The sequence below is a fragment of the Carcharhinus amblyrhynchos genome, chromosome 14, assembly GCF_965287045.1.
Source record: "Carcharhinus amblyrhynchos chromosome 14, sCarAmb.v2.hapA, whole genome shotgun sequence".
In the NCBI taxonomy this organism is placed as follows: Eukaryota; Metazoa; Chordata; class Chondrichthyes; order Carcharhiniformes; family Carcharhinidae; genus Carcharhinus; species Carcharhinus amblyrhynchos.
This window is the reverse complement of record NC_137337.1, coordinates 76,528,086-76,541,068: the sequence shown is the minus strand read 5'-3', so window position 1 is coordinate 76,541,068 and position 12,983 is coordinate 76,528,086. Positions and strand designations below refer to the sequence as shown.

General features: G+C 45.8%; 1 protein-coding gene across 1 annotated transcript in view; it reads right to left on the bottom strand.

Moving 5' to 3' along the window:
* LOC145352796 (formin-like) overlaps positions 1–12,675 on the bottom strand; it is a 250,617-nt gene extending 237,942 nt beyond the window's left edge. The window contains exon 1 of the mRNA XM_080203148.1: positions 12,581–12,675. The gene's annotated coding sequence lies outside the window, so the exon portion shown is untranslated. The remainder of the gene's footprint in view (positions 1–12,580) is intronic.
* Between the last annotated feature and the right edge of the window lie 308 nt (positions 12,676–12,983).

Genomic DNA, 12,983 nt, shown 5'->3' with positions numbered 1-12,983 from the left:
TAGAATATTTTTATTGTCGTAATCACCGTTACGTCTCAATGCTGGCAAAACTTTACAGGACTGATGTGTCATTTCTCTTTATTTTTGGGGGCACTAGAGGAGATCCTCCCATCCAGATTTAAGACAGGCTGGATTAGCGCAATTTGCGCTGGGTGTCCTGCGCAGAGCGGATCTCTGAGCGCCAGATTTCCAGAGCTGTCAGCTCTGCACTGGCAATAGGCACGGAGTTTCATTACATTTCAGGTTCTTTACGCAGAGAGTAGTGGGTGCCTGGAACTCACTGCTGGGGGAAGTGGTGGACTTTTAAGTGGCTCCTTGACAAATACATGAATAGGATGGGAATGGAGGAATATGGTCCCTGGAAGGGTAGGGAGTTTTAGTTCAGTTAGGCAGCATGGTCGGTACAGGCTTGGAGGGCCGAAGGGCCTGTTCCCGTGCTGTAATTTTCTTTGTTCTAGACATGAAGGGCCCCATGCAGCAACACTGTTTCACACTCACTTGCCATCAAGCTGCAATGGAATATTATAGTGTATTGAGAGCAATATATCATTGTGCGAATGCATGTGGTCTGTAGGCCAGATGTACTTAAGGAAATATAGTCCAGCGAACTCTTTTGGGTGGGAAATGGATATGGAAAAAGGACAGATTTAGTTCCAGAAGGTATATTATATTTGGGAAATCCTCTGGTCGAGAGCCAAATACATCTCACTGATGAAGGATAGAGACCTGAAATATTCCTGTATCGTTGGCCAAATATAAATCAACGGGGAAAAATGACAAGGTGATGTTTCATAGTAACTGAAGTGGTTTGAAGGCACTGAAAGATGTTGGTAAGAGAACTGTTAACAGAGATTTATTGGTGTATCTTTTGCTTTGATCTCATAATGTTATGTCTCCTGCCCTGCCCAAGACTGCTGGGAACTACAAAAAGTCGTGAACGTAACCCGGTCAATCACATAAATCAGCCTCTCATCCACTGACTCTGTCCACACTTCCCACTGCTTTGGAAAAGCAGCCAGCATAACTGGCTGTACTGTGTACAGTTCTGGTCTCCTTACTTGAGAAAGGATATACTGGCACTGGAGGGGGTGCAGAGTAGATTCACTAGGTTGATTCCGGAGTTGAAAAGGTTGGCTTACGAGGAGAGACTGAGTAGGCTGGGGCTATACTCATTGGAATATTGAAGAATGAGGGGAGATGTAACAGAAACATATAAGGTTATGAAGGAAATATATAAGATAGAGAAGTTATTTCCACTGGTGGGTGAAACAAGAAATAGCGGCATGGCCTCAAAATAAGGGGAAGCAGATTTAGGACTGAGTTGAGGAGGAACTTCTTCACACAAAGGGTTGTGAATCTGTGGAATTCCCAGTTGAGGTTACATCATTGAACGTTTTTAAGGCAAGGATAGATAATTTTTGAACAGTAAAGGAATTAAGGGCTGTGGTGAATGGGTGAGTAAGTGGACCTGAGTCCATGAAAAGATCAGCCATGGTCTTATTGAATGGCAGAGGAGGCTTGAGGGACCAGATGGCCTACTCCTGCTCCTAGTTCTTATGTTCTTATAATTAAGGATCTTACACCCCCCAAACATATTCTCTTCCACCTCCTTCTGTCAGAAAAACAATACAAAAGTCTGTGGTCACGTATCAACTGACTCAAGAACAGCTTCTTTCCTGCTGCCATCCAAATTTTGAATGGACCTACCTTGCATTAAGCTGATCTTCCTCTACATCCTAGCAATGACTGTAATACTACATCCTACACTCTCTCCTTTCCTTCTCTATGAATGGCATGCGCAACGTACGTATAGTGCGCAAGAAACAATATTTTTCACTGTACGCTAATACAAGTGACAATAATAAATCAAATCAAATGATAATGTGAAAAACAAAAAGAAGAAAAGCTTTTGTGGCACAGTAGTTAGCACTACTCCCTCACCGTGCCAGGGGCCTGGGTTCGATTCCCGGCTTGGGTCGCTGTCTGTGTGGAGTTTGCACATTCTCCCTGTTCTGTGTGAGTTTCCTCTGGGTGCTCTGGTTTCCTCCCACAGTCCGAAAGATGTGCTGGTTAGGTACTTTGGCCATGCTAAATTCTCCCTCTCCTCTCAGTCAGTGGTGTTGGTGCCTCCGTGCTTTAGGGCAGCCTTAAGCTTTTCCTTCGATCTTTACCTTTGGCCACCCTGAGAGGGCTGGGCAATGGAGAGCTGGGAGAAGAGAACCTGGCGAGAGAGGCACTTTTGGGCATTTGGACATAATGGCCCAGCCATTGGAGTTGGTTGCACAGGGACGGATTTTGGTGCTGGTACAGCCAGCTTTGTAGAGGAAGCCAGTGCTGGGCCAACGAACCTCCCATTTGATCCCCAAGCTTCCACACAAGCACTGATTATGTAAATACTCAAGGACACAAACATGGCATCGATAGACAGTCCAGGTTTCACTACAGCAGGGGAGGGTGAACACAACGGCCTTATAAACCAGGACCCCTGTTGTCAAAGACAGGTTGGTGGAGCTTGCACAGTTGACTCAGTATATTGATGTACTTCCTCATCACTGATAGTCCCTTGGGAGAGGTGGCTGTCGAGATATGAGAAACACTGCACATACTCCAGAACCACCATGTCTACATAGGATGGTGCAGGGGGTCACTCATCAGGCCTCGGGAACCACCTTCATCTTGGTGATGTTTAAAGATAGGCTGAGACTCTTATAGGTGTTAAAGATGGTGTGGAGATGCCGGCATTGGACTGGAGTGGCACAGTAAGAAGTCTCACAACACCAGGTTAAAGTCCAACAGGTTTATCTGGAATCACGAGCTTTCGGAGCGCTGCTCCTTCATCAGGTGAGTGGAGAGGTGGACTCACAAACACGGCATATAGAGACAGAGACACAATCGCAAGATAATGGTTGGAATGTGAGACTTTATGGGTTTTTGCGGATACAGACAATGCAAGTGGAGAGAGGGATAATCATAGGTTAAAGAGTCTTAAACCAGGACAGTTAGTAGGATTTTGCAAACCCAGGCCAAGTGGTGGGGGTTATAGAGATGTTAAAGAGGTCAAGCTTCCTTTGCACGTCCTGTACAGAGTGAGCCACCATGTAGCATCATCTGCAAACTGAAGGCTGTGGATATCGTTTTTGCCAGGAAGTGACCAAGGTTCAAAAGCTTCCATCCAGACGATACTGAATTTTGACACCGGGTATAGGGAGAGTCAGTTGTACATTAAAAAGAGTGTGAAAGACAGTCAGCCATTGTATTGAGGGTTTATTGATATAAGACACAATGTGAAACATAATTAAAAGGTTTTAAGACAGAACTTACATCTTTTCCACCTGAAGGATAATGGAAATGTGCAATTCTAGCAGAGAAATGATTGGTGTGCCTTTTTGCACATTGACTTTGGGCAGTCTTTGGTCAACCTTGCAGCATTACTTTCAGCTTACTTCCCTGAGTGAGGAGTGAAGCAGCAGAGTTCGTAAGCACATCGTGTTATGTCCGAGCACTTAATCTGCCTTGTAATCAGCTTAGATCCAATGTGGACCACGACCAGATCACTAATACCCAGCACTGCTGCAGGAGCGCCTACAGAGAAAAACCTGAGGGCTTTCCCAGAAGGACAAAAAAAAGTGTGGGGAAAAAACTATTTTTATTTCTCACTCAGCCTCATGAGATTTCAGTATACCTTTCTGGGTTCCGAACCTCGGCCTTTGCCAGAGTGTTAAAATTGGGCTGAATATTAACGCTCAGAGAGAAGCCTTACAGGGAGTTGTCTTATTCACGGTGGCCAAACACATAAGAGCAAACAGAATATTGTGTTTTACATCTAATACAAATTCTGAAGAGCTCATACAAGGCCAGAGGCCGCCTTTGTGTGTGTGGGGCATCTTAGCATAGGAAGAATATAGACGCACAGAAAATATGACTCAGGATGAGGCACTAGAGTTTTTACGAAGGAACTACAGAGACTGGGCCTTATTTCACTCCAGCTGATGACGCAGGTCTTCAAGATGATGACACAGTAAAGGCCAAATAATGCAGATAAAGTAAAAGTAGAGCTGATTTCTTAGTGTCGTATGCAGGCTTACATTAACACTGCAATGAAGTTACTGTGAAAACCCCCCCCCCAGTCGCCACACTCCAGCGTCTGTTCGGGTACACTGAGGGAGAATTTTGCATGGGCAATGCACCTAACCAGCACATCTTTGGACTGTGGGAGGAAACTGGAGCACCCGGAAGAAACCCATGCAAACACGGGGAGAACATGCGAACTCCACGCAGACAATGACCCAAGACGGGAATGGAATATGGACCCCGGCGCTGTGAGGCAGCAGTGCTAACCACTGTGCCACCGTGCTGCCCTGCAGACGTGGATGCTGGGCATTGGAAATAGAAACAGGAAAGCCTGGAAATATCCAGTGAAATCTGGCGGGCAGGAGTTTTCAGATGGCGGGGCTTCCTGCCCCAGTACCAAAAAGGTTGGCGGTGAATGGCTCCCCAATGATGTTGGCAACCCCACAGCCATTTAATGTTCTACAGAGTGCTAACTGGCTAGCACCCCACCGTTCACCAGCCAAACCATCAGCAGGGACCCATGAAATTGTGCTCAACATCTCAGATCAATGACCTTTCATCATCATTACTGTGTACAGAGGAGAGGGATCGCAGTCATCAGCTGGACAACCAGTGTGAGGCACTGGGTGTTGGAGAAGCAGTCTGGATGAAGCTGAACACCTCCCATTAATTTAGTTTTATTCATTCGTGGTGTGTCACTGGCTGCCCAGCATTTATTGCCCATCCCTAGTTGCCCAAGGGCAGTTGAGTGTCAAACACATTTGTGGCTCTGGGGTCACACGTAGGCCAGACCGGGTAAGGATGGCAGATTTCCTTCCCTAAAGAACATCAGTGAACCAGAGGGGTTTTTCCAACAATCCACAAGGGGCAATTTAGCATGGCCAATCCACCTAACCCGCACATCTTTGGACTGTGGGAGGAAACCAGAGCACTCGGAGGAAACTCACGCAGACACGGGGAGAATGTGCAAACTCTGCACAGACAGTGACCCAAGCCAGGAATTGAACCTGGATCCCTGGAGCTATGAGGCAACAGTGCTAACCACTGTGCCACCCAGTAGACAAATAAGTTTAAGTCTGTCTTTGTCATTTTCCGTAACATGGAGACCCAGTAAGCTCCTGATGATTGGGAAGGGGGTGATTGGAGCTTGGCAACTTCTTCCCCACTTCTCCCAGACTCCTCCGACGGCATCTGAGACAATCAATCCTGCCCCCTCCAGATTGCAGAGCTGCCTCTGGCATTATGATTGCCACGTTCAGCTCATCATTAATGAGCAAAAATAAAGGCTGGACAACCACAGTCAATGCAGATATTTCAACACTTTCATTAGGCATCTGCAAGGTGAACAGGCGAAGGTTGCTTGCCATTCGGAGCAATGCATGTTCTCAACCACAATCTCACGCTCTTTTACTTTGGGTCAACATTCTCTAAAAAGGTATAACAAAGTTATCCACAGAATCAATACAGTGCTGACAGAGGCCATTTGGCCCATAGGGACTGCACTGCCTCTCTGAAAGAGCATCCCACTCAGGCCCACTCCCCGCCCTATCTCTGAAACCTGCCCATTTACCACGGCTATTCCACCCAATCTACACATCTTTGGACATTTAAGGGACAATTTAGCATGACCAATCCATCTAATCTACACGTCTTTCATCTGCGGTTGGAAACCCGTGCAGACACAGAGGGGACATGCAAACTCCGCAGGGTCGCCCAAGACCAGAATCAAAGCCAAGTCCCTGGCACTATGAGACATCTAACCATTGTGCCACCTACAGACACCAAAGAAACAACAGTTGGCAGTGCTGCAGGAGTGGGGAACGTAGGAAATACATGGACGGAAGAAGGCACATTTCCAGGGCAAAGGGATCACTTTTCTCTGAACCAAGCGGTGATGATGAACCTGGCCCACATGCTGGGTGCCCAAAATGGAAATGTGTCCCCCACACCAACATTATTCACCTAGAATAGCACAACCCTCGCTGATTATTTTCGAGTATTTATTGAAAGGAGCAATAGGATAATGTTAGACATTTAGAAATGGCTATTCCACACTCTCTTTCAAATACAACACATCATGAAAAGCTGAATCTGGACACGAGGGGGCAGCAGTTATCTGGTGGCAAGAAGAGGAATCTATTTGATTCTTGTGACAAGTCTCAGTGCTCAATAACAAGACGTCACTGTTATGTACAGTGATTAAAAACTGGATAAAAGTATTACCCACATCTTATAAAATCAGAAACATTCTCGCATAAATGCAGTTCCTTCTCCAGAATGGGTTACTGATTGAGCACTGAAAGGCAGGAGGTTTTGTGTTCTGCTTTTGCTAATTACTTAGCAGTAATTAAATTTAACTAGAATCAGTAATCATAGAATTGTGCACAAGGAGGCCATTCAGCCCATTGAGTCTACACCACCCACAATCCCAGCCAGGTCCTACCCTAGTAACCCCACATATTTACCCTGCTAGTCCCTCTGACACTCAGGTCAATTGAGCACGGCCAATCAACCTAATATCTTTGGACTGTGGGAGGAAACCGGAGCACCCGGAGGAAACCCACACAGACATGGGGAGAATGTGCAAACTCCACACAGTGACCCGAGCCAGGAATTGAACCCGGGTCCCTGGTGCTGTAAGGCAGCAGTGCAAACCACTGTGCCAATGTGCCACCCTGACAGAGGCATCATGGCACAAGACAACTCAAAACAATGATATCTGTCACAATACATAGTCACATATTTAAACTAGAATCCTTAATAGAAGGATTGCGGGCAGCATGGGTGGCACAGTAGTTGGTTCTGCTGCCTCATAGCACCAGGGAACCTGGATTCGATTCTGGCCTTGGGTGACTGTCTGTGTGGAGTTTGCACATTCTCCCCATGTCTGCGTGGGTTTCCTCCAGGTGCTCCGGTTTCCTCCCATAGTCCAAAGGTGTGTGGGTTTGGTGGATTGGCCGTAGCAATTTACCCCTTAGCATCACAGGGATGGTAGGTAAATATGTGGGGTTATGAGGATAGACCTCGGTAGGGTTGTTGGTGGTGTAGGCTCAATAGGCCGAATGGCCTCCTTCTGCACTTTAGGGATTCTATGATCATTTCCAGCTGGGGTCCTAACTCATTAGAAAATAAAGATAACATTCTTTGGGCACCAGAGTGGCACAATGGTTAGTACTACTGCCTCACAGTGCCAGGGACCCGGATTCGATTCCCAGCTTGGGTCACTGTCTGTGTGGAGTCTGCATGTTCTCCCCATGTCTGCGCAGGTTTCCTCCGAAAGATGTGCTGGTTAGGTCCACTGGCCGTGCTAAATTCTCCCTCAGTGTACCCAAACAGGTGCCGAAGTGTGGCAACTAGGAGTTTTTCATAATAACCTCACTGCAGCGTTAATGTAAGCCGACTTGTGACTAATAAATAAACTTTTAAAGACTGTAAATGAAATATCTTTTGAATTTTGGATTCAATACTCTGCCTTTCAAAAATACACTTTGTGATTTTTTTCCATGTGCTTGTAAGCATAAGTTACTTCCTGATCCAATATCTCAGTAGGTTACGTTAAATACCATCAAGTTATCGCACTACCAGCATCAGAATGAGAGTACTTTGAGCGCCTCTTATACACCTAGCAAGTTCATTAAATTTGATGAGGGAATGCTTGTGTGAACTGGATATTTGAACTTTTCATCCTGGAGCTTTTGGAGGTGGAGAGGCAGAGGGGTGTATCCGACTGCTGGGCCACCACCGATTACCTACAATGCGATAATCCCCATGGGGAATCATTGACTGATCTCCCGATGGGGCTTGTTGAGTATGACTTCCCCTGGTAACAGGCAGTGGCCTGCCCGGCTGCAACTCCTTACCTGGGCTTTTTCTAAGGCAGGCCCAGGACTGGGCCTGCTGAACTGTCGGTCCAGGCAGGGACTAGTGCGCGTACACCACGGCAGTGGTTTTACTTTGCATTCTACAATGAACTATATTACTTTCCAGTCGCACTTCCTGAGATATTACAGTCGATAAAGGGCGAGTTGGAAAGTCGTGGATTCTAACCCCTGTCCAAAGGCCTAATAACCCAGTCTGATTCCAACACCGTATGAAGGGAGTGCAGCCCTGTCAGAGGCGCCACCTTTCGGAGGAAATGTAAAACTGAGATCTCGTCTGTCCAGGTGGATGCGAAGGATCCCAGGTCATTATTTTAGTTAATTTTAATTATATTTTAATTATAATTTTAATTATTCTCTCAGTATCAATGGTCAACATATATCTCACAACCCATACGGAAAATGAAGAAATCTGTCCCTTCATTTCGTGGCTGTTTTTGGGACCTGGCTGTTCAAAAATTGGCTGCTAAATTTCTTATATTACCACAGCAACTGCAGCACAAAAATTACTTCAAAGGGTGTCCAAAGGTCAAGTAAGTTATTATATAAATGTTAGTTTGTTTTTTAATTTCTTTCTTTAAATAGCCAGCAAGAGATACTGGAGTGAATGCAGATGTGGCTCCTTCCAACAATCTTGCTGTTAGTATATTTTCTTTCCAGTTGACTACTCCAATGCCTTAAGGGATTCAGAATGTCAAAGTTAGCTTGTTCTAAGCTCTGCACCCTCAGAATCTGACTTCTCATCCCAGAAATGTTCATTTTGAAGCTACAGCAGGCTTACTGAAAAACATGTTGTTGAGTTATTAATGTACTGAAACGCATTGACAATAAATCTCTCATTTACCTCATTTGAATAGAACAGAAGATCTATTATTATTATTTTAATAGACAGACCAGGTCTGGATTTTGCTTGTGTGTGTCTAGACAGCTTTCTCTGTTATTAATGTATAACTCGATTTTAAAATGTCAAATCTTACATATTTGGTGGCACGATGGCACAGTGGTTAGCACTGCTGCCTCGCAGCAACAGGGACCCAACAGGTTCAATGTGTCTGTTTGGAGTCTGCATGTTCTCCCCATGTCTGCATGGGTTTCCTCTGGGTGCTCCAGTTTGCTCCCAAAGATGAGCAGGTTAGGTGCATTGGCCATGCTAAACTCTCCCTCCGTGTATCCGAACAGGCGCCGGAGTGTGGCAACTAGGGGATTTTCACAGTAACTCCATTGCAGTGTTAATGTAAGACTTCTGTGACGCTAATAAATAAACTTTTCTTTTAATTTATATTTAATTTTGTTTCTAAATTTCCCTTTCATCTTTCTCCCCTCTGAATTCAAATTTGACATTGACTTAAAGTTTTTAAAGTTGACTTATTGGTGTCACAAGTAGGCTTACATTAACACTGCAATGAAGTTACTATAAAAATCCCTGAGTCGCCACACTCCTGCGCCTATTCGGGTACACCGAGGGAGAATTTTGCAAGACAATTCACCTAACCAGCACATCGTTCAGACTGTGGGAGGAAACCCTTGCAGACACGGGGAGAACATGCAGATTCTGCATAGTGACCCGAATGGGAATTAAACCCAGGTCCCTGGCTCTGTGAGGCAGCACTGCTAACCAATGTGCCACCGTGCCGTCCTGTTTTCGACATTCAGCTGAGGGCCTAAGCTTTGGAATGCCCCCTGTACATCTTTCTACTTAACACCTTTTAAGACATTCTTTAAAATCTACCGCTAACTGAGGTGATTGGAGCTCTCATCGGCTGGCTGACAAACCAGTGGGAGCCTCGCATCACCCCTTTCTGGGAATGCCTGTGGAGCTGAGTGCCAATCAGACACTGGAATGGGCATGTGGGCCTTTCGAGGATCAAGAACCCCAGGGGCTGAACCCCTTCTCTCTCGAGCTGCCGGCTAATCAGAGGTCAAGAGCACTTCATTGCTTGGCAGCGCCACTACAGGCTGTGGTTGCTGCCGGTACTACAGCAGCCTGAGGCCAAACATTGCGAACAGCCCAGGGTCAGGTAAGCGATGATAGGAGGCAGGGATGAAGGTCAGCAGGGTGAGGAAGGCCATAATAGGCCTTCCCCTCACAGACATAATTGGGAAGTGGAGGGACGATGGGGGCAAGTCCACTTGCTATCTGATTAAATGTCTCGCTGCCACCAAATTTGGGAGAACAGCTTTACATGTCTCAGTCCCAGGGTCGCCCCACGACCAAACAGGTCAACTATTGACCTGCAGATCTTTGGGAACATGGGGCTGGGTATCCCACCAGGTAATGGGATCCGGAGGGCAGGACTTGCTTCCTTTCCTTTCCCTCTCTGTCCCCACGCTGCCTCATCATTAAGACATTGGGATGTTTTGTCACTCTAAAGGCATTACACAAGTTTTACAGACAGCATGGTGGCACAGTGGTTAGCACTGCTACCTCACAGCGCCAGGGACCTGGGTCCAATTCCCGGCTTGGGTCATGTCAGTGCAGAATGTGCACATTCTCCCTGTGCCTATGTGTTTTCCCTCCGAATGCTCCAGTTTCCTCCCACAGTCTGAAAGACGTGCTGGTTAGGTGCATTGGCCATGCTAAATTCTCCCTCAGTGCGCCCGAACAGGCGCCAGAGTGTGGCGACTAGGGGATTTTCACAGTAACTTCATTGCAGTGTTAATGTAAGCCTACTTGTAACAATAATTACTAAACTTTAAACTAAAGTTGTTGTTGAATTCATGCACTAACTTATCCTCCTTCTTTGCCCTCCCTGTGTATATTTCTCAGTCCATTGATCTCAATGTTTAAGAATACACTTTATCCAATCGATCACCAAGATGCCAGATGTCGGTTACCCTGGCAGTGCTGCTGGCAACTCACACTTCCAGGCGGTTTGGTGAGAAATTATCTTAATAACATAAACATGCAATTGTATGTTTAACTAGCAGGATGTGTGGTGAGATGTGCTGCTATAGCAGAAGTAGCTGTACATTTGTACTGTGATAATATTTGATATTGAATGAAAAGGTTAAATGATCATCAAACAGATTTGTTAGAGAGATACATATGAACATATGAATTAGGAGCAGGAGTAGGCCACTTGGCCCCTCGAGCCTGCTCCGCCATTCAATGAGATCATGGCGGATCTGATTGTAATCCTACCTACCACCTCCCCCACTGATAGATAACCTTTCATCCTCTCGCTTATCACAACTCTATTTACTTCCTTCTGAAAACTACTCAATGACTCTAGATGGGGTTTTCCCGTGGCGGAATCGTAGCGGGCGAGACAGGACCATGCAAAGGTCCGTTGACCTCAGATGGGATTTTCCAGTCCTGGGTGTGCGTAGCTGGAAAATCCCACCCTCTGCTTCCACCATCTTTTGAGGGAGAGAGTTCCTGAGACTCACAGCTGTCAGACAAAAGAGTAATTACAACTTATCTCTGTCTTAAATGGGCAATCCCTAATTTTTAACCACTGACCCCTGGTTCTACATTCTTCCACAAGAGGAAACATCCTCTCCACACCCACCCTGTCAGTACCCCTCAGGGTCTTAAAGGTTTTGATTAAGTCGCCTCTTACTCTTCTGAACTCCAGTGGATACAAAGCTGACCTCTCCAACCTTTCCCCATCCAACAAATCTCCTGTTCCCGGTGTTAATCTAGTAAACCTTCTCTGAACTGTTTCCAATGCATGTACACCCTTCCTTTAATAATCCTGTACACAATACAGTGGCACAGTGATTAGCACTGCTGCCTCACAACGCCAGGTACTCGGATTCAATTCCTAACTTGAGTCAGTGTGTGCGGAACCTGCACATTCTGCCCGTGTCGGCGTGGGTTTCCTCCGGGTGCTCCAGTTTCCTCTCACAGTCCGAAAGACGTGCTAAATTCTCCCTCAGTGTATCCAAATAGGACAGTGGCGAGTAGGGGATTTTCATAGTGTCTTCACTGCAGAGTTAATGTAAGCCAACTTGTGACACTAGTAAATAAATGTTTAAACTTAAAACTTCCTCCAGATGCTGTCTCACTAAAAATCAAAATAGTTAAATCAACAGTGATATTTCCACTTTCACCAACATATTTCTGCCCTCGCAGGAATGCTGAATGTGTTAAATTAACCTCTGGGTCATATATTTCCTAATATGCATACCCTACCCAAACCCAGTAAATAGAATGTGAGATTTACTGTAAGGGTGACAAAAATAATTCTACAACTTGTGGGCAAAATTCTTACAGTTATTGAGAAAGAGCATCCAGCAGAGGAATAATTAATCCACTGTATCTCCAAAACTCAAACTGTAGCCAAGAACGAAACTTTTAGATTGCAGCCACATCTTTTGGTCAAGGAAACACATATAAATATATTTAAAACATGTTAGAAGACCAGGGCTTTCTAATATTGACAAAGAACGCACAAGTGACACTTAACCCTCATCAGAGTTACCTCGCCCATGTCACTGTTTAATGTCAACAAAATAGGCAAAATAAATTGTTGCTGCGCCAAATACATGAAAGGGTTAACTCAGATTTGTTACAGCGCTGTTCTGCACTAAAATTAATTTAACAACTTTGGATTACTGGATATGCAATGCACTTGCTTCCAAAACCTGTCTTTAAAGTAAATTGTTATGTAGAAAATGTTGTTTACCTGATGGAGAATGAAAGGGTTGCGACTGGAGGTTCACTTCCACTGGGCCAAGATATTGAGAGCTCGTCAACAGTATTTTCTCTCTCTCCCTCTGTGTCTCCCCCCTCCCCTCCGCCCCCCCTCTCAGTCACCCTCTCGCAATCCGCTTCAGTCGGAGTTGGACAGCAGCTGGACCGGTTGGGGAGGCTGACAGACAGAGCGCTGAGCCAAACACAGCCACTCGCTGCTGCATCCGTCCTATCATCCTGCAGCCTGGCATCGACGTGACGAACCCTCGGAAAGGATTCAACACGCGGGGGTTAATCTCACGGGGTTATTTATAGAACAGGGAAGGGGAGGAGAGATGATGACAAACCGGAGAGAGAGAGAAGAAGACACCTTTGAAGGGGAGTCAGTCTCACTG